The sequence below is a fragment of the Mesocricetus auratus genome, unplaced genomic scaffold (assembly GCF_017639785.1).
Source record: "Mesocricetus auratus isolate SY011 unplaced genomic scaffold, BCM_Maur_2.0 Super-Scaffold_4256, whole genome shotgun sequence".
In the NCBI taxonomy this organism is placed as follows: Eukaryota; Metazoa; Chordata; class Mammalia; order Rodentia; family Cricetidae; genus Mesocricetus; species Mesocricetus auratus.
Window position 1 is genome coordinate 28348688 of NW_024429182.1, and position 20242 is coordinate 28368929.

The 20242-nt window shown below is 42.8% G+C and overlaps 1 protein-coding gene across 10 annotated transcripts in view; it reads left to right on the plus strand.

The window, feature by feature from the left end:
• Sgms1 (sphingomyelin synthase 1) overlaps positions 1-20242 on the plus strand; it is a 242644-nt gene that overhangs the window by 127506 nt on the left and 94896 nt on the right. For 9 of the 10 annotated variants that reach the window (XM_040745509.1, XM_040745527.1, XM_040745537.1 and 6 more), the window contains one exon: positions 7741-7828. The exons of the other annotated variant lie outside the window; for it this stretch is intronic. The gene's annotated coding sequence lies outside the window, so the exon portion shown is untranslated. The remainder of the gene's footprint in view (positions 1-7740; positions 7829-20242) is intronic. 10 annotated transcript variants of the gene reach the window in all.

The following is a 20242-nucleotide window of genomic DNA, read 5'->3' on the forward strand; positions in this document are numbered from 1 at the left end:
GAGTGCATGACCTTACTGAGTCAGATGATTGCACAGGTTCTTCTAGTTAATGTCTAGTGCAGCATTCAAAGGATGCTTGGGTCTGTCTTGTCCATTTTCAAGTCTTAGACAGTTTTTTGTGACATCATTTAAAAATACCTTTGAGCAGTTTCATTCATTGAATAATTATATACTTTGGGTCTGAGCTAACTGTTCTTTTCTTTTGCACAGCAGCCCGAACAAGAAGAATGTCCAGGAGTGAGGGGGGATGCCCTTCCATTCTCCCCTGTCTGTTAGTCCCACCTATACTTCCTGCCTGGCTACTGGCCAATCAGCATTTAGTCATTAACCAGTAAGAGAAACATATATTCCCAGCACACAGGACATCCCCCATCACAGGAGAGATATGTAGAATTCCATTGTCTTGTATTGTGACCACTCAATTCACCCCACAAAGCAACATTGAAACTACTATAACCAAGGCTGTAACACCATTCTGACTTAGGTACTTCTGCTAATAATCAAGCAAGATTCTATGGACTTATTAGTTTCCTTAAGAGAGAGAGGCAGGGCACTGATTATAATTATATTTTTAGTGGGAAAATTAAATACTATGGAAACCTATAATTTATCTACAAGTAACTAAAATGACATGCTCTCTGAACTGAGTCCTTTTAAGAATCTGTATAGGCCAATCTTTGAGTTATAAACATGAAGCCAGTAGGATGAGAATCTTACCGTGTGGCAGCCACACAGAGGAGAGTGCTTTTCAGTTGTATACAAGTTGTTTTGTGTTCCTTTGTTTGGCAAGAGGATTGATGTATCAGAGCCATTCGCAGAATTGTGAGTCCTTCACAGACATTGGCTTCATTTTATAGGTGAGTGCCCTGAAGCACAGAGGCGAGGCATTAAAATATAATAAAGCTGCATTGCTTTAAAAATTGAGCTTACGACGTAAGGTGTTTCTTCCAATTAGTCAAAAGACAATGCGGCTATAGTAAATCTTTCCACAAAAATCTAACTTAGTTTTTTTTTTAATCATTAGCTGTATATTTTGGGTATATTCTTGGTTGCAAAAGCCATGTTGTGTTTTATCTCATGAAAAGATTAGGATATAAGGGTGTGGATCTGAGGATCCTAGGCTAAGAACAGACTGGGGGCCGTTTGATTTCTGTGCACACATGTCCTGTGACATTTTTGCATGCATCTATGCTCTTGGAGACTTACTCATATTTGGCTCTTGAGACAGAGAGCCTCATTGGAGGAGCTCATCATTTGAGTAGTAATAAAAACCATGGCTCTTGCCCATTTCATAAATGACTCTTTTTTGAGTCAAGAATGTTTTTCAGGTTTAGTCAGCTATGTCAGGCAGTGCAGAAATGGCAGTTGAGAGGCATCTAGATCTGAGGGGATAGCAGAATTCTCCAGGAAGAGTAAGTGAGCGATACTCTTCATGCTGCTTGAGAAAATTCATTCTCCTTAATGTACCTTGGGAATAAATTTCACATGTGCACACACACACTTATGGGGTGGAGTTTGGGGGAGAGGGCAGTACCCAGGACTGAACCTGTGAACATGTGTTCAGGCCCTAAGATTATCTCCTCAGCCATTTCATTTTCATCTTGTCTGGCAAACAGGAATTGTTAGTTCATCTTACATTGTTAACTTGTTTGCTATCTTTGCCTCTGAGGAACACAAACATTTTTGTGTGTGTCATTGGCACACTTTGTTATGGTAGCTTGGTTTGCTAATTCATGTGGAATTTTCTTTTGAAGATATTACTTCAAAGGATTTGGAAAGTACTTTAAATGACCAGGTTCTCATTGTTCTTTTAATTTCTGGTAAACACCTATTCTTCTCCATGTCCTTAAAGAACTTGGCTTCAAAAGGCAAGGCCCTTAGATTTATTTCTAAAACAGTAGTTATTAAGTCATTGGACTGTATATGAGTTATGGGCTGCCAGGTATGATATAACTTGTGTTCTGGGGAGCTTTTGGTGAGGGAGAGAGTGTCACTAATTTCAGATAAAAGCTGCTTAGACTATGATATATAAGAGTTGTGGGAAGAATGAAAAGAATCAACAATTTTTAATCCTATTTTTTGTTAAAAGGAACTATGAAATAGAAATAGAAGACATTAATTTGAGATGTAATATGAAGGTAATTACCTAAATCTAAGACTTATTTGTAAATATATATGTATATATGCACACACATATATTTGTATATAGTAGTTTGATTAAAAATAATGAAGACCAAATAAGATGCGGTAGGTAATTTGTCCATTACTGTGAGTTATTTCCATCACTTGTGCTAGCAGGAGAAAGGAGAAAGATGGCATTATGGGTACCTGAAAGGCAGTCACATAGCAATACATTTTTTTTTGAAGTAAAGATGGTTTCACCAGTGAACTGAGAAACTTGGTTTGCTTTAATGTAACTAATAGCAGACATCCGTGTAGGCATTTACCAGGTGCTCACCAGGCAGGGTCTGTTGCATTTTAAGCACTAAGGCAGTGTGACTCTTGTCCTCAAGCAACTCTGCTTCAGTACCATTAGGAAGGTTGTATTTGGTACTCACTCCTATGGGTAGGGATTTCAAAACAACTCAAACTGCTCTCATCAAATTGGAGGCCTGGCATGTTACTGGGGTCTCTTTAGCAAGGCATGGGCCTGAATATCATTTTGCCTTGTAAATTTCTGAGTGAAAACTTCAGGAACCAAAAGGCATACTTGGGCTTTCAAAAGGTAACATAGGGATTGAGGTTTTACTTTCTGGAAAGGCCATTGTTGATAAAAAACAAACCTCTATGAGGTTGTGGATAGAAGCTCCAAGTAAAAAGCCAAATACGGGTTAAAAAGTCTGACTGATGGCATTTTGTCGTTGTGGAGTCAAATTATCTTGTCCTTTCAGTATCCCCCTTAATAGCTAGCGTATCATTGCCCACCTTCATGTTTGACCACACATTCTTGTGATTAGCAGGCAAATCATTTTGGAATATGCTAACAGATCACCTGCTTCGCCTGTGGCTTCCTTTTGTTCTACCACACTGTTACTACATTAGAACATGGTACTTGGGACTGCTGGATTTCATTTTTCTGAGCCATGGTCATGCTTATATGGTTCACTCTAGAACATGTCAACTGTGTCATCTTGGATCCAGAAGACCCTGTTCTTTGTCCCACATGTAGTTGTTCCCATCAGTGAACCACAGAATAGTGTTGCTTGGCCTCTTAGGCTTGGCCTGAGGGTCCAGATGAGGCCCCTAACAGTTTACTTATATTGTCAGTTTGTCATCTGTGTGTATCCCTACCGTGTGCCCAGTGCCTTTAACTTGATCACTCTTGAGAAGGAGTGCTCTGAGGTCACACTCCAAACAGCATTGTTTCCAAGCTTTTGTCGGTTTTCTGACATTCAGGAACATTTCCTGGAGTTGTTTGTACTCTTTTCTTAAGAGTGTATCCTATCTCTCTGGAATCCCCCTGCTCCAAATCTTTTCCTTTAACTCCCGCATTTTGACAGATTACAGTTGATAGCTCCACCTTCCCCTTAGGGCACCTCTGCTCACATACCCCACTAGTCAGCTGCTCTTTCCTGAGGAAAAAGGGAAGGAAAGCCAGCTTCAGAGGCTAGTTGAGAAGGGCTAAACTATGATGGGTACTTGATGAAGTTGGTTTTTCTTTGACAACCCAGCCCAGCCCCTGAGAGAAGAGAGTGTTCTTTGTTTCCCAGGAGAAGCCCAACATTCTGGGAATTCAGGAAAGTTTGGGAGAAGACACGCAGTTCAACCCTGTAGAGAGAAGCCTTTTTCTTGTCTGCCGCTTTGGTTTTTCCTCACCAGTTGCCTGGGCTCTGCCGCATTGTAATCCCCAAATAACACACAAGACGCTGTATTAATTATGAAGCTGTTGGCCTTGCTTGTTTCTTACTGGCTATCTCTGACTTAAGTATTTACCCCATAACTGTTAATCTAAGTATTTCTCTTACCGGAGAAAAGTTTCCGGGCTTCTTACCCCTATGGCGTTTACATCTTGACTCTCTGTGTTTCTCCTACCCAGAGTCCTCCTGGACTCCTAGTCCCACCTATCTTGCTTCCCTGTTGGCCAAAAGTACTTTATTGACATATACACAGGACTTCCCCATAACACCCCTTACATGTTCTCTTGCTTAATCTGGAACATCTAAGTCAGTGCACTGAAGGGGACATGAAGGCACTCCTGAGGCCACTGGGATGTTTTCCCTGTGAAGAGGATTGGCACTAGTTGTGGGAGCTGGCAGCAGGAAGCCTTGGGTGATTCTAGAGAGATTCACAGTGGGCTGTGACCTCTTTGGGGTCACATATCACATATCCTGCATACCATATATTTACATTACAATTCACAAGAGTAGGTAAATTACAATTATGAAGTAGCAATGAAAATTTATGGTTGGGGGAGGGGTCACCACAACATGAGGAACTGTATTAAAGGGTCACAGCATTAGGAAGGTTGAGAACACTGTTCTAGGAAGACTGGACCTTTTAGCACTGAGAGCCAGACACTCTGCCTGGTGCCTTTGAACACCTTAGCAGAGATGGCAGGGGTTGTAAAGGCCGTTCTTCACCTATTAGAGAGAAAGAAGGGATGGCCTGGAGAAGCTAGGGGTGCTATTGGCCCGGTTAAGCTGTCTTCTCTGGGGTGCTAGTGACCAGGTTAAACTGTCTTCATTGAGGTGCTAGTGGCCTGGGTAAGCTGTCATTCCTGGGGTGCTAGTGGCCTGGGTAAGCTGTCTTTACTGGGGTGCTAGGCATTAAAGGAAGAAAACAATAATCTCATATTTTGTCTTTCATGATCTTTAAAGCCAGACTCTTAAGTTTTACAATGTATTGTTTGTAAGAAAGCTTTTTCAACTTTTAAAAAATTGTTGTAATAAAGTGCAGTCTTAGTGGGAAAGTGTTTAAATTACTCTTGTGTTATTACTGGTCTCTATATTATTCATGTCTAATTGCACATCGTCTCTCCAAGAACGAATAACTGAACTATAATTGGCTTGCATCAGGCTTTAAAAACGAAGCATGCTGGCTGCCTTTTCCACAATGTCTGTGCATGGCACGTAATGGTGACACATGGCACTGCCTTTCAGTGTTGCTTTCCAGCAGCCACTGCCTGTTAGCCAACCAGCTGAGCAACTGGCCAGCCAGTCAGATTGTTACCCTGCAAGAAAACCTTAGCACTCCCTGATGAAAGAGGATCTGCGATGGCTGGACCTACAAATGTAAAACTAGAGCTTGCTGGTGTCTTACAAAGTCCTGTGAGCTTTAATTTTTTCCATTCCCAGCTGTGGCTTTTATGTCCACTCCTTTCTGTTCTTGGATCTTTTCCTACTACAGTGTGTTTTTCTTGGGAGCAAATCAGTAGTTAGCTCAGAAGCATTTAAATATTTCCATACCAGGATTGTGAGGAGTAGGAGAACCCCTACCTGCAATCTTCTGCGTGTCACTGGGTTCATTTCTGCCTTACCTTAAAAATTGTGTTTTCAAGCACATGGGAGGCAGAGGCAGGCGGATCTCTGTGAGTTCGAGGTCAGCCTGGTCTACAAGAGCTAGTTCCAGGACAGCCTCCAAAGCCACAGAGAAACCCTGTCTCGAAAAACCAAAAAAAAAAAAAATTGTGTTTTCAAATGCTGATTGCATTTTTCCCCTTTCCTTTCTTCTTTCCAACCCCTCCTATTCATTCTCTTCATCCATACTTCTCTCAAATCATGGTCTCTTTTTATTTAATTGTTCATACACACACACACACACACACACACACACACACGCACGCACGCACGCATGCTCGCACACACCACCTGTTCATTGTGTGTATGTATGTGATCTCAGGATTGACCACTTGGTGTTGGGAAGACGATTTCTCCTGTTCTCAGCAGTCCCCAATTGTCTGTGATCCTTTTCCTAGCCTTGAGCTTTCTTGAGCATTCTCCCTTCCATGTTAGTCTGTCCACTGGTGTCATTGTTGTTCAGGTCTTGTTTAGTTTCCCTTGTTAACTAGATCCTAAGTGAAATGTTAAAAGTCATAGCTGCAAGAATAATTGAGGACTTCCGCTGTGGAGGCATGTATCCGTTCGTGTTTGTGTAGTTACCTTGTTTTCTGAGTCCCTAAAAGATTTTGCATCTTCACAAAAAATGCCTCCGTTGCAAAAGCAAGCCTCCCCATTTGTCTGGGCTTGCCCTATACTGAGTCTCACACAGCAGAGTTCCCCGGGGTGCATCTGCAGCCCTCACAGGTCATCTCATTTATAGTGAGTGCATCTCAGCCTCCTTTTGCTTCCTGCCTTCAAGCTCCTTGCTGACAAAACTCTTTTTCCATCACACAGAGAGAAGGGACCCCAACACCCTTTGTCAAGATCAGAGTCCAAATAACTTGAAACTAGAAGGTGAAAGTGCTACTGAGTGGTTACTTGGGGGCTTTCGTCACGAAGCTAGAGCTGTCAAGGTCATGCTGTAGCCCAAGTAATTCAGCAGGCTGGATTTGGGACCCTTTCCCCTCTCTCCTGGTATAACACCAGAGAAATTACATAGTCTCTGAGTTATCTACATCTGATTAGGCTGTGGTTTCAAGACTCCCTTCAGCATCCCACCCCATTCTTTCAGGGATTGAATGTAAGGGCGTGTCACATATGACGGCTGATTGAATGTAAGGGCGTGTCACATGACAGTTGATTGAATGTAAGGGTGTGTCACATATGACAGCTGATTGTAGTTGAGGTAAATTTTATATTTATCATTGAGGATGCAGGAGGGTCTTTTAAAACATGTATATTGGTTACCACAATACTGTTTAAAAAGTAGTTGCTATTTTTTTCCTCAAGTGGCATAACAGAAACTTCCCTTTTTGAACTATGTTCCTGTTTTGACCCTGCTTTTTGAAATTACTTATTATAAAAGGGAAATATTCACAGAGGCTTGACATGTTGTTTGAAGATGGTGTTCTTGGGGTTCCTCAATAACTGGTGGTACCTGTGTTCATGAGCAGCTGCCCGTGAGGAACACTGTGTTCTGGTGTCTCTTGTTACAGAGAGGATGGAGAATAATAAGGCCACTTAGCAGGTTTCAGAGTGAGCAGTTGGGATGAAGAAAGGTTTCTTTTGAAAGCTCTTCTGGGGGGGGGGTGCGGAGTGATAAGTGTGCCTGCTTTACAGAGACAGCCATTGGGTTTGTTGACAACTTGTAAGCCTGGATTCTGAATGGCATGAGTCTTCTGATTTAAGTGACTCTGGGCAGGCACTACACAACAAATCCTATACCCAACCACAGGTGTTTCTGCTGTGGGCACTGTCCTTTGTCATAGCACCAGTATGCAGCTTGTCTCTCCTACAAAGTCACACTGTTTGGAGATCCTTGCTTCCTGTGGATTGGAGGGAGCCAAGCTTGGGCATTTGTTCTGGGAACTGGAAGGCCAGAGTTCTAATTTTTATGGTTTGAAAAAAAATGTGCTCTCCCACTGTTTCAGTTTCTCTAGCAAGGTAGCAGTTAATCTGAATGGAAAGGGGGTTCATAAGGTACATGCCTGGAAATATGACGATGATATGCCCCCAGACAGGTCTGGTGTGCAGTGTTTTCCTGGCACCAGGCACAGGCTTGCTCTGCCCGTTTGCCCAATCACAACTTGGTCCCTCTAACAGGATAGCTGGGTTGAAGTTGGCAAGAAGGGAAGGACGCTTATTTCTCAGTGGACAGATAAGGAGGGGTAGTAATGACCTTGGTTTTTTTCTTTATAAACAGCTCATTGTATGAAGAATGTGCATTAATTTACTTATTTTCTCCTGGACTGGATGGAAGACCGATGAAGAAAAGTAGCACCCTGACTGAGGTAACTGGATGTTTAATTCTTTTATGTTCTAGTGTCTGTTCTGTGTCTTCTGAGACAATCTAAGGAAACAATTATGGCCAACTTGAGTATATAAAGATTGTGGGGACTACAGATGAAGCAGTCGAACACACATTTCACTCAATTAATTTAGTTATATATGCATACTGAACAAGCACGCATTTATATTTTTCTTCCAAGTATGTGATTACATAAATTGCATCAGTGTTTTCACTGTAAGGGTTGTGTTTCGGAGCGTTGACTACACTTCCCACAGCATGGTATAGCATGTTCACTGTTTGCCACTCAGACTTTTTGGATTCTTTCTACGATGCTGGCACCTGAATTTTGAGTTAAAACTGCAAGTATCCATGTGTGTAATGTAGGACAGTTGCTGGCTTCATTCTTCAGACTTGTAAACATCTAGAACCTCCATTTGGAACAGTTTATGTAACTACTTTTATGAGCTCAATATTTTTTCTCTGTTGTTTTCTTGTTTCTTGTTCTCCTTGTTCATTTATTTCTGAAGTCATTGCATATACATTGGTGTTTTAGTTAGGGTTACTATTGCTATGATGAAACACCATGGCCAAAGCAACTTGGGGAGGAAAGGGGTTACTTCAGCTTATATTTCCATATTGCTGCTTATCATTGAGGGAAGTCATGATAGGAACTCAAGCAGGACAGGAACTTGGAGGCAGGAACTGATACAGAAGCCATGCAGGGGTGCTGCTTACTGGGTTGATCTTCATGGCTTGTTCAGCCTGCTTTCTTACAGAACCTATGACCGCCAGCCCAGGGATAGTGCCGCCCACAGTGGGTGGGCAGGACCCTCCCCCATCAATTGCTAATTAAGAAAATACCTTGCATGCTTGCCTACAACCTGCTCTTATAAAGGTATTTACTGAGGTTCCGTCCTTTCAGATGACTTTAGCTTATGTCAAGTTGATATAAAACTATCCGGCACAATTGGTTAATAGTTTCCCATCTCCCCTTTGACTAAAAATAGGCCTTTCAGTTCTTTTGTTTGTATTTTCTGGTATTCATATATCTGTCTGTTTCAAAATGTAGAAGATGTTTTAAGTGTCACCTTAGTGGTCTCTTAAAAAATGTTAGGTATCTGTCCTATTTCCTGTTGAAGACTTAAAGATGACCCTTGACTGTTATGAGTCACTTGCCTTTCCTGCTCCTCCCATTTCTCTTTTACTTCTCCTCTTCTCCACCTTTTCCTTCTTTCCTTTTATCAGGAGTGGGGACGGAGTGTGAGCTTACAGTGGCCTCAAACTTAGAGTCCTCCTAGCTCAGCCTCTGGGACTATTAAATGTGTACCACTATGTCCAGATCTCCATTTGTCTTAGTGCAGTTATGTTCTAGACTGCAGTTAAATATTAATATCTGCTAAGTTATGGTAATTCCTTGGTCCTGGTTGAGCATTGTGATGTATGTTGGCACGTACCAGCATTCTGCTTTCTAGTTGGCTGCATGGGGGTGTTTTATACCTCTAGGAAATGGGTAATGCTTTTCTTCATCCCAAGAATTCAGAAATTCCATGCTGGGGGCTCCCTTCCACAATCCCTATCTCTTTTCCCTCCCCTTCTCTCCCTCTTTTCCCTTCCCTCCGTCTTCTCTCTCTTTCTTGACTTTTGTAGTTTTTCACTTAGCAACTCAGTTTGATGACTTTCTTGCCCTCATCTATCATCAAGGTCAGAAATGATGGACCAGCCATTTCTTACACTGTATGCTTCTGTCCTGTTCCTCTGTCTGCCTTTTTTTATTTCTCAGAACTCTGTGATTACATTGGACCCATTTAGATAATCCAGGATACTCTTCATTCCTCTTTTATTATGATTAAAAAATAAATCACATCATTTACTCTCTTGATCATGTTTAGCATGAGGTGGGCAGGTTTTTTTTTTGTTTTGTTTTGGTTTTTTTTTTGTTTTGTTTTGTTTTTCGAGACAGGGTTTCTCTGTATTGTTTTGGAGGCTGTCCTGGAACTCCCTCTGTAGACCAGGCTGGCCTCGAACTCACAGAGATCCGCCTGCCTCTGCCTCCCGAGTGCTGGGATTAAAGGCGTGCGCCACCAACGCCCGGCTGGGCAGTTTTAATATATCTTGTTTTGTAAAAGATCTTGAGACTTTTTTCACCCTGGAAAATTATAACTCACCTATAGAGTAACAGGTCTTTCTCTGTCTCTCCAGTTCCTGGAAGTCCTCACTCTTGCTCTTTTTTGTCAGTGGACTCTGGTGAGTCTCTTTGAGGCTACTTGCTTCCTAATGACCTGACCATTCATGCATGTAGCAGAACATGAGAGAATCTTCTTTTCAAGGATTGAATACTATTCCATTGACAATACTACTGCATTTTTCTTATTCATTTATTTGTCACTAGACATGTAGTATGTTGTCTCCTATTCTTGGCTATTGCTCAAACTGCCACAGTGACTTTAGGTATGCAAATATCTCTTCAAAACCATTTTCAATTCTTTCAGATATATTCCATAAATGCAATTACTACATCATATGATATTCTTTGTGGAATTTTTTGAGGAAATGTCTGTGTGTTCTTCATACCAGTTGTTCCATTTCTATCCCTTCCCTTGCTGCCATGTGGCTCATTTGGTACACGTCCTGCTTCCTCTGCATCTGACTGACATATCCCTTTCTCTCTGTGTGTGTCTCTCTGTGTCTCTGTCTCTGTCTCTGTGTCTCTGTCTCTGTCTCTCTCTCTCTTTCTCTCTGCTCTTCTTCCCAGCATCTGCTCTGTCCTGCCTTGTCACTGGCCATCTAGCCTTCTTATTAAACCAGTCATTGTGAAATATATTTAAACAATGTAAAGGAATATTCCACAGTATTATTTCAATATCAAGGTAAACTGAGACTTTTATCATATGAACCAATATGAATTTACTTTTTCATTTTTGAATTATTTTCTTTTTATTTGGTGGAAGTTTGGATTTATTATTCTCTTTTTATTGAGGTAAACCCATAAGGCTTTGGCTTTGGGTTTATGGATTGTGTGCTGCTTTTATTAGCTGGTGGTTTCTTTATATAATAAATAAATGTATATCTCTATATCACCATGATGCTTTACCTGAATACTTTTTATAGTGGTAAGAGGGGACTGGGCTTTAAAATTTTTGTCTCATGCTGTTAGCTAAGACAGCTGCTTTTTTGGCTGTATTTGCCTGTTGTAGGTTAAACATGATTTCTCTCTCTCTCTCTCTCTCTCTCTCTCTCTCTCTCTCTCTCTCTCTTTGTGTATGTGTGTGTGTGAGAGAGAGAGACAGAGAGAGAGAGACAGAGAGAGAGAGACAGAGAGAGAGAGAGAGAGAGTCTTACTATGTTGTCTTTGCTGCCCTGGAGCCTATGTAGACCAGGCTGGCCTCAAACTTAGAGGAATCCTCCTGCCTGGTCCTCTAAAGTGCTGGGATTGAAGATGTGTGGCACTGTGTTGGACTGAACATAACCTCTTAAAAGATGACAGAACTGGGTTCTAAAGAATTGTCAAGAGTGTAGTTGCTTTTGCCCTTTGAGTTGTTTATTCACAGTAGGCTGGGGATGTGACTCAGCAGTAGAGCGCATGCCTGGCATCTGGGGGACTCAGTCTCAGCACCACAAAGGGGAGGGGGAGCTCAGCATGTTAGTGTACACAGTGTATTGGTTGTTTCAGTTTAGAGTTTAGGGGTGGCATCTTGAAAATTTGAGATTAAGGCATAGAAAGGCCTTGGATACATCCTGGGCTTTATGTGAACCTCAAAAAGATTTAGATAGAGGCTTAGAGATTCTAAAAGGGGAGGAAAAAGCAAAGAAGGGAGGTGAGTGTCTTAGTCAGTGTTCTATAGCTGTGTAGTGACACCACAACCAAGACAACTTAACAAAAGAATGTGTTTGATTGGGGCCTTGCTTACAGCTTCAGGTAGTGTGTCCATGACCTCCATGGATGGGAACACGTGCAGGCCAGAAGCCATGACGGTTAAACAAGAGCTGAGAGCTGGCATCTTACCCTCAAGTTAGAGACTGGGCCAGAGGTGGGCTTCTGGAACCTCTAAGTCTACCCCCTCCCATGACACATAGGAATGTGCCATGTTATCTGGCTGGGAGACTTAATACCTGACAAGACCTGCCTCAGAAAGTACACATGAGGATTATTGTAAAAGAACGGGTTGCTAGATATGAAGTTGTAGCTGTCAGAGTGTGGCCTGAACCTGGCGTGCCTACCCCAATGTACAGAGTTGGGTGCCGTGTCCTGTGGGAATAGGACCAGTGCTTAGGACTGGAACATGCCAGTCTGTTCTCTAACCTGAACGTCACTAATAGCTCTGCCTCTGCTCCTTTATAGCTCATTGCCTGTGGGATAACAAAGAGTCAGTGAGCTTGACTCTGGCCAGATATCCTGGAGGAAATTTCTGGCTGGATACTGCATTGTTTTTCCCTTCCCATTCTTGGTCCTGGAAATTGAACCCAGGCAAGTACCCTGCCACTAAGCCACACTCCCAGCCCCACTGATGAATATCTTAATTCTTCACTAAAATCCCAGAAATAGGCGTGACTGCTCACAGAAAGAGACCAGCCTGAGGCTTGTGAGGTGATGAGCCTGCCTGAGATCATCGGTTAGAAGATGAAGGAGCCCAAACTCGACCATAGACCCATTTGATTTCCCAGACTGCTTAGCCCTGCCTCACACACGGCAGTGACATTTAAGAGGCAGCCACACCTGAGAATTTTCTTGCATTTCACATCCACGCAAAGGCATTCTGAGGCTGTGGTGGCAGCATTCTCCTTGGAGAAATGGAGGCTCCTTTGTGGCCCTGGGGCTTCCTTATAGCAGGGACAATCTAGTTTAGGTTTGGAAGGTGTGGCTGCTTGTGAGGTGTGTCTCTGGGTGTCGCATGCCTTTATTCCCATCACTCAGCAGGCAGAGTCAGGCGGGCCTCTGATTTTGAGACCAGCTCTGATGTATAATGAGAGTTCCAGGACAGCCAGGGCTACATAAAGAGGCCTTTACTCAAACAAACAGACAGAACAAAATAAGACAGAAAATTAAAAACCACCATTTAGAAGTTGCCACTGGTAATGTTTTGGTGTAGAGGCTTCAGTGCTTATGCCTGGGAATACGTATGCTTTTTTTTTTTTTTTTTTTTTTTTTTTTTGGTTTTACGAGACAGGGTTTCTCTGTATTGTTTTGGAGGCTGTCGGTCCAGCCCGGCCTCGAACTCACAGAGATCCACACGTATGCTTTTAAAAAAGATAGAAAATTTAAATCATAAGACTTTCATATGTATTTTACCCGGTACAATGCATGTATTTCTGCTATATAGGAGGAAGTCTGATGCCTACACTGCTATGTGCTTAAATATCCTTTATATTCTCGTGCGTTTACTGGCAGATGTCTTCCATGTGGAAAAAAGCACAAATGAGTCTTCCCTGGTGTTAAGTAGATATACTCCTCATTCACTTGAGGCCACATTGGTGAGAGAAGGATCGAGTGAGGGCTGCATAATTACCACTGATTTTCACGTATCTTTAATGTAGCTAGCAATGGTTATTAATGATGGTCAAGAAAACCATTTTTAGTCTCATCCTGTGTTTCATAGTATGGTAGCCTCCCTAAAACCCCCCTGTATAAACACCACGCAAGAAAAGAACAGTAGAACAGAACAGTAGTTTTTTGTTTTTGTTGTTGTTGTTGTTTTGGAGACAGGGTTTCCCTGTATTGTTTTGGAGGCTGGCCTGGAACTAGCTCTGTAGGCCAGGCTGGTCTCAAACTCACAGAGATTCACCCGCCTCTGCCTCCCCAGTGCTGGGATTAAAGGCGTGTACCACCACTGCTTGGCTCAGAACAGAGTGTGTGTGTGTGTGTGTGTGTGTGTGTGTGTGTGTGTGTGTGTGTGTGTGTGTGTGTGTGTGTGTGTGTGTGTGATTTATTTAACTTGATTTTATGTGCATTGGTGTTAAACTGGGGTAGTTTGGAACCTCTGTTTCTTTCTCTGAGTGGGCAGCCTGTGTGTGGCAAGCACCTAAACCTCTCATATCTTATTTTCAAATAATTTAGCTCTCTCATTCACTGTGCTAGTTGATTAAAACTCTTCACATCCTATTTTGTTGTTTAAATATTTACCACAAGCCAGCCCTGGTTAGGTCAGGAGGCCCCACTGGGCCAAGGAAGCCTCAGACCTTGTGAGAGTTCATGTTGTAGACCTTGGCTTAGGCACAGAGGTCAGCCATCACAGTTGACAGGGAGACAGAAAGGGGAACAGCCAAAACCTGTGTTGTAGGACTCAGTTTAGTAGGGGAAAGATAGTAAGCTCCATAAATAAGTAAAATACCTGTGTGCTACATCTGATAAGGGTGGGTGAGGCAGAGAGGAGACAAGGGAGTGGTGTGAACTGTGTGCATGTGTGTGTCAGCATACCCTTTCTCATAGGAAGTAGGGAGGCCATGAAGTCTTGAGTGTGAAGGTACTGTCCAACTATGGGAATAAGCGAGAGGTGAGCCTGCTTACACATGGGGCAAGGGCATTCCAGGCAGAGGTTTAGGAAGTACAGAGCACCTGAGACTTCCCAAAGGTACACTCAAGCCAAGCTGGCCCAAACGTGTCAGAATCCACACACTCTTCAGGTTGCTCTAGAAGGAATATTTTCTTCATCTTAGAAAGGTTTTCAGTACGTGAAGAGAGTTTTTTACATTATAAGCAATGAAAGCTTAGCTGTCTGGCTCTCAGACCAAAGTAATGGACAACAGATAGGTAGTTAGATTACATGTTGCATTCAGATAATAGAACCTTAAAATTACAACTACCGTCTCTGGGGTCAAGAGGTTAATAGAAACTCAGGAACTATTTCTGCTTTATCTTTTTAAATAAAATGTGTTTTCCTTTAAAAGTTTTAGTATTCTAGTTTTAAATGTGAAAATTCGAAAGGCTGACATTTTAGTTTTATGGAAGTTGGCAAAGTGTGGCTTGGGAGGATGTGTGTGTGTGTGTGTGTGTGTGTGTGTGTGTGTGTGTGTGTGTGTAACAGATAGAAACATGGGTCATTTTCCATTCAGCTCAGAGACCTTCCTCAGGGGTTTTATGATCTGATCCTGCAAGAAGGTAATTGATAGGATCTTCCTGATCCAAGACTGCTTTGGTGAGGTTAGAGTAACCACCCTTGCCGCCTCCTCCATTCCCTCAGATTGGGGAGTAAGTGGCTGGTGGCTGCTTCACCCATACACCTGATGTTGGGGAGGGGTGGGGGTCTGAGTGAGAGATGTTGTCAGGGGCAGAGGGTCCACCTCCTGGGCTGATGTGTGAAGCAGTAGGGTTTAGCAAGGTGGGGTAGGGTGGGGGTGGGGCAAGGGTCTATAGGTGCTGCTTTGCTTTCTTGGCCAGGATGAAGAAAAGATGCTTCAAGACTGATTTTAGATAAACTGATTGTCAGTGAACATACTGTTTATGGTGTTGTGATTTTGATAACTACATTAAGTGTGGCCCTCATACCCATCCTAAGCCTCTTGACCAAATAGCTTTGGTATTTGGGGACTCCCAGCCTTATTTACTAAATTCAGTGGCAGTACAAATCTCCTTTAGTGCTGATGTTTTAGTGGCATTCGCTCCAGAACTAGTTTGTGCGGAGGCCCCAGTGTGAAGAATGAGAATCCAGGCCACAGGAAGCCTCTCCTCTGTGTGGACTCTCCGTTCTGTTGTTTAAGAAGGATTCCCGAGAAGGGCATGCAAAGGCTAAGATCCTGCTAGATTGGCATCCGTGGGAAGTAGCCCGTTTTAAATACTGTGATTCCAAATAAATAACAAATAGTTTTGATCCTTCTCCTCCTCCCCACAAGAGTTTCCCCCCTGTGTAGAGAAAGCTACATTTACAGTTAGGACTCTCCTGCCTCCGCCTCAGAGTGCTGCATGTATCACCCTCTCACTGGTTTTCTGGTTCCACCTGATGCCAGTTTTTGTCTTGTATTCACAGCCTCTAATTTCGTAATGGATTATATTCTTAGGGACGTCTCAATTCATACCAGAATAGAGTACATGTTTAGAGATTTATTCATCTTTGTCCTGGGCGTTCCTAACCTTCCCCATCATCCGCATCTCCTGCAGGGGTGGCATGCTTGCTCCAGTTGACAAAACTATGTGGGGACACCTTCATCACCCAAGATGACTGCTGTTAAGAACCACTCAGGTTGCACCTTCTCTGAATAACAGGGACTCATAAGGGTTTGAGGCCATTTGGGTGAAAAACTGAAGAGCCTCAAGAGGATGAAAAGGAGGACCTGGAAAGAAAGGATGGGCTGTGGTCTGCAGGCAAGGAATCAGCAGTGCAGGAAGCTGCAGGAAGGCAGTGTCACGTGCTGCTGGGCAGTCACACTTCACTGAGAACTGGCTGTTCCCTTTAGTAATGCTGCTGGCCATCCATGTTTTCGAAATAATGGCCGCAAGTAAAGTGGTGGGGGCAGGAGTAGCTCCGGAGAAAATGAGGACATTCCTAAGAATGAGACCCAACCTGTCCTCTCTTCCTCTGAGGCTCGTGCTGCAGTCAGGTCCACTGTGCACAGGCTCCTGGGACACTGGAGCTTGCTCTGGTTCTGGGTTTGGCAGGTCTGGGAAAGTATGCAGTGCACAGCTGCCTAGTTCTCTGTGCTATGGGCATGGTAGTCACTAAAAGGGAATTGAGCAAGAGCAAAAGCTCTTATGCAGTAGAATGACTGTTGTTGACACAGTATTACTGACAGTTTCTGAGAGTAGATTTGAAGTAGGCTCACCACAGCAACAAAAAAGTTTGAAAGTTAATGCCTATGTTAATTAGCTTGTTAGGCCCTCACAGAGAACATACGGGTTTATCAAAGTATCATATTACCCGTGATAATTATATACAGTTGCTATACCTCAGTTGTACCGGTTTATCAAAGCATCTTATTACACATAATAATTATATGTAATTTCTACATATCACTTAAAAAACAAAGAAGAAAGGGAAATATAAGCTAATAAACATGGCTGGGTAGAGATAGTTTTTCTTAAAATCATTCTGTTCTTCAAAATTTTTAACTGATTTTGCACTTTTCTATTATTTATATTGCATGTGTGATTTTGGCAAAGAAAAATAATCATATATTTCTCTAAATTTATTTGTACTCTGTGTTGGGGACTGAACCCAGGGCCTGAAGCACTCCAGGCGAGTTGTCAATGGGCTGTTATACCCAGCCCTTTTTATTTATTTATTTATTTATTTATTTATTTATTTATTTATTTATTACACATACAGTGTTTTTTCAGAAGAGGGCACCAGATTGAATTGTAGATGGTTGTGAACCACCATGTGGTTGCTGGGAATTGAACTCAGGACCTCTGGAAGAGCAGTCAGTGCTCTTAACCGCTGAGCCATCTCTCCAGCCCCACCCAGCCCTTTTAATAACTCAATTAATGAGTTTCTTCTCTTCTACCAGACTGAGAATTTCTCGGTCACAGGGTGTAATCTTTTTTTTTTTTTTCCATTTCTGTAGTGACTATTATCTTACCTGGTATACAGTAGTTTGAAATTACTATTGAATAAAAGTACTAGAACATTTGGGTTTGTCTTATACTTCCCTTTCTCATGCCTTTCTTCTCATCGTTAAAAGTGTACCTTTAATTGTTAGTGGTGCAGAAACAGCTGACCTGAACAAGGGGGAGCTCATGGACCCCAGACTGATAGCTGGGAAACCAGCATAGAATTGACCCAGACCTCCTGAACGTGGGTGTCAGTTAGGAGGACTAGGCAGTCTATGGGGTCTCTGGTAGTGGATCAGTATTAATCCTTAGTTTATGAGTGGACTTAGGAAGCCCATTCCACATAGAGGGATGCTCTCTCACCCTAGACACATGGGGGAGGGCCTAGGCCCTGCTCTAAATGATGTGACAGACTTTGGAGATTCCCCATGGAAGGCCTCACCCTCCCTGGTGGGCAGAAAGGGGATGGGATAGGGAGTTGGTGGGGAGCAGGGGAGGAGGGGAGGGAAAGGGAACTGGGATTGACATGTAAAACAAGCTTGTTTCTAATTTAAATTGTAAAATAATAAAAATTGTTATTGGTGGAGCTGTGGAGATGATGGCTTTGTGGCTTATAGACCTGGGTAAACCTGTGATTCTAGTGCTTGGAGACTGGGATCTCCAAAGCAAGCTCAGGGACGACTCTCCATGTTAGTTACAAGCTACACACATGGGCACACACACATACATGCATGTGTGCACACAAATACAGACACACAATTGTTAACAGGTTAATTAAAATTAAATGAAAGCTAAAGACAGATTGTTTTTTAATTCAGATTTGATGAACATTTTAATGCAAATGTTCACAGACCATTTTAATAGGAAGCTCACAGTTTCTTTTCCTTTTTGAAGTGAGCTAGTGATTTGCCATCTTTCTAGAGACAGAGGATGTTTCTGTTGGGCATGATGGCTCACACCTCGAATTCCAGCTCAGGGGAGGCTCAGGCAGGAGAACCGTAAGTCTGAGCCCAGCCTGGGCTGCATAGCAAGATACTGTCTCAATAAAGCAAGCCGGAGCTAATAAGAAAGAACATTCCTATCACCCCGGAAAAGTTTTCCTATGCCCATTCCCATTACATGCCCATTCCTACTACCTGTCTGTTCCCATTACGAGTCTGTTCCCACTATGTGCCCATTCCCACTCTTGTGTGTCCATTCCCATTATGTGCCCGTCCCCTCAGTGGCCCGTTTCCATTGCGTGTCCGTCCCCTCAGTGGCCTGTTTCCATTGCGTGCCCGTCCCCTCAGTGGCCCGTTTCCATTGCGTGCCCGTCCCCCATAGTTGTTCATTCTAATGGGAATGGGCACAAATTTGATTGTATTGACAGGTGCTAGCTCTTTTAAAACCCCAGATGCACAGTTGTACTGAATGTTTGTCTCCTTTTTCTGTACACAATGATGTTTTTGAGATTCCTATTTGTTGTTTGCATGTGTCAGTATGCTCCATTCTGATGCTGAGTAATATTGCATTTAATGAATTTGTCTATTTGCTACTGGTGTATATTAGAGTGGGTACCAGTTTGGGACTAATATGAATATCATGAACATGACTGCCCACATCTCTTTATAAACATACATTTTCCTTTCTTTGGGATGAATACTTTAGGTATTTAAAATACCCCTTTGTGGAGATGTGTGACTTTGTACGAAGTTGCCACACAGCATTTGGTAAGGAGTTCCACATTGTGGCCTTCTCATCATAATGAATGCTTTTCCGATTGTAGCGTCCACATCTCTGATCCTCTTTGCTTCTGCCAGATTTTGATGCTAGCAGTCTGTGGATGTAGTGCTATTTTGTTGTGCTTTCCTGTGATTTCTTTGATGGCTAATAACGTTGAGAGTGTTTTCTAATACTGCTTTATGTATCCTCCTTATGAACTATCTATTCAAATCCTTTGCTACTTCAAAAACTAGGGTGTGACTCTCTCCTTCCTTCCCTCCCTCCGTCCCTCCCTCCCTCCGTCCCTCCCTCCCTCCCTCCCTCTCTCTCTCTCTCTCTCTCTCTCTCTCTCTCTCTCTCTCTCTCTCTCTCGTTTTTCATATAGGGTTTTGGAGGCTGTCCTGGAACTAGCTCTTATACACCAGGCTGGTCTCGAACTCAAAGAGATTCTCCTGCCTCTGCCTTCTGAGTGCTGGGATTAAAGGTGTGCACCACCACTACCCGGCTGACTGTGTGACTCTTTTTTGGTGAATCCTCGTAGTTTATTCTGGATACATGTTCGCTGTGTGCCTGGTTTTTATTTTGCAATTATTGATTACTACTTTTTCAGTTTCTTGTATCTTTGAAAAGGTGGGCATTTTCACCTTGATGAAGTCCAGATGATCACTTTTCTCATTTGTCAGTAACAGTTAGCCTCCATACTTTACGATTACACTTTGGCTTGCTTTTCTATAGATGCTTTAGTTTTAACATTTAGGTTTAATTGCTTTAACCCTCTAATTTCTGTTAATGTCATGATAGGATGATAGGATCCATCATTCCAAACCTGAGGGCATCTATCTAGTCCTGATTAGTTTGCTGCAAAGATTATCCTTATATCCATAATATTGTGTGTGTGTGTGTGTGTGCGCACGCGCGTGCATGTGCGCTTGCACACATGTGAGTACAGTGCCTTCAGAGGCATTTGTTCCTCTGGAGCTGGACTTACAGGTGGTTGTGTTGTGAGCCCCTGATGTGGGTGCTGGGACTCAAATTCAGATCCTCTGGAAGAGCAGTGTGTGTGCTCTCATACCACTGAGCTTTCTCTCCGGCTCAGGATTTCCCACCCCTCTCTCCTTTTCTTGAGACAGGGTCTCATTATGTAGCTCTGGCTATCCTGGAACTCACTGTGTGGACCAGAGTGATGGGATTAAGGGTGGCCAAACTTTGCCGGGCTTGATCCTGTCTTTTAAGACT